We start from the raw sequence: 2,173 nt of genomic DNA, 5'->3' as shown, positions 1-2,173 counted from the left end.
TTCCTCCTGGACACTCAGGGGCAGCTGTCAGCCCCCTGTGTAGCTCAGAGAGTGTCCTCCTGCTGCAGCCAGATGCCTGTGCCTATACCAATCATGCATACCTGTCTAGGTCTGTAGGTGAGAGCCTACACCACACACTTGGTGGCCATCTTCCTGGGCACCTGAGTTGAATCCACACATGAGGAGTAGGCGGACTCCTAAGCTCACATACCTAGTAAAAGATCTAACCACCTGGTGACAGGACACTAGAGCTTCAAAGGTGCCAATAATCAAACCAACTCACAAGAGCAGCCTATTTGGATATACCAAAACAAAACAAGAAGCTAGGACATAGTAAGCAAACATAAAATAAATAAACATAATAACTTATTGATGGCTCAGAGACAACAGTCAATATCAAATCACATAAAGAGGTAATCCATGATGGCTTCAGCAGGCTCCCAAAATAAAGAATCTAGAAATTTTCCAGAGGAGGAAAACTTCTTGGAATTATCAGAGGCAGAATACAAAAGATTAATATACAAAATTCTTCAAGAAATTAGGAAGGAAATTAAGCAAAACACAGAGCACACGATAAAGCAAATTAAACAGATTAGAGAAGAGCATAATGACAAATTTAACAGGCTGCAAGAATCCATAGAGAGACAGCAATCAGAAATCCAGAATATTAATAATAAAATGTCAGAATTAGACAACTCAGTAGAAAGTCATAGGAGTAGAATTGAAACAATGGAAGTCAGAGTTAGTGAGATTGAAGATAAAGCACTTGACAACAACTTATTTCAGGAAAAATCAGATAAAAGGATTAAAAAAGAAGAAACCCTAAGAATTATGTGGGACTCCATCAAGAGGAATAACCTACAAGTGATTGGAGTACCAGAATGGGGTGGGGTGGGGGGAGGATAACAGAAAATACAGAGAGAATTGTTGAAGATTCGTTGGCAGAAAACTTCCCTCATTTCATGAAGGATGACAAGATATCTATCCAAGATGCTCATTGAACCCCACATAAGGTAGATCCCAAAAGAAAGTCACCAAGACATATTATAATCAAACTTGCCAAAATCAAAGGTAAAGAGAGAATTTTAAGAGCGGCTAGGGATAAACGAAAAGTCACCTACAAAGGAGAGTAAATAAGAATAAGCTCGGACTACTCAGCAGAAACCATGCAGGCAAGAAGGCAATGGTATGACATATATAAAGCCTCAAAGGAAAAAAATTGCCAGCCAAGAATTATATATCCAGCAAAATTGTCTCTCGTATATGATGGTGAAATTAGGGCATTTCCAGATAAACAGAAGTTTAGGGTATTTGCAAAAACCAAATCAAAATTACAAGAAATACTAAAGGCAGGTCTCCAGTTAGAAAATCAATAACATCACATAATAATCCAAGGCTAGAACACAGGACAGAGCAACCAGATATCAACTTAGATAGGGAAGTCACAAAAATAAATCAAAGCTAAAAAACTGAAAATAGGGAAACAGATGTCAATATGTAAAAGATGACAACATTAAAACAAAAAAGAGGGACTTAAAAAATGTAAACATAGATTTTTTTCATGTGGAGAGGAAGTCAAGGTGATATAAAGAAATAAAAGATTGGTATGAACTTAGAAAAATAGGAGTAAATACTAAGGTAACCACAAAGGAAACTAACACTCCTACAAGTCAAAATAAAAAACTAGACAAATATAAAGACTCAGCAAACACAAAATCAACAACAATGAAAAAGATGAAAAGAAAATACATAAATAAAAACAACTCAGCACAGAAAACTAAGTGGAGCAAAGAAACTGTTAACAACACACAAAAAATGACATCAAAACGACAGCACTAAACTCATACGTATCAATAATTACCCTGAACTTAAATGGATTAAAGGCACCAATAAAGAGTCAGAGAGTGGCAGATTGGATAAAAAAACACGATCCGTCTATATGCTGCCTACAAGAGATGCACCTAAGACACAAAGGAGCTAAACCTCAAAGGATGGAAAAAATATATCAAGCAAACAACACTCAAAAAAGAGCAGGAGTGGCAATATTAATTTCTGACAAAATAAAATCCACCAAAAAGGATAAGGAAGGACATGATTAAAGGGTCAATACACCAAGAGGACATAACTATAATAAATATTTATGCACCCAACAACAGGGCTCCAAAATACATAA

Source organism: Trichechus manatus, unplaced genomic scaffold (genome assembly GCF_000243295.1).
Source record: "Trichechus manatus latirostris isolate Lorelei unplaced genomic scaffold, TriManLat1.0 scaffold00022, whole genome shotgun sequence".
NCBI classification, from domain to species: Eukaryota; Metazoa; Chordata; class Mammalia; order Sirenia; family Trichechidae; genus Trichechus; species Trichechus manatus.
Note: the sequence above shows the minus strand (reverse complement) of the source record.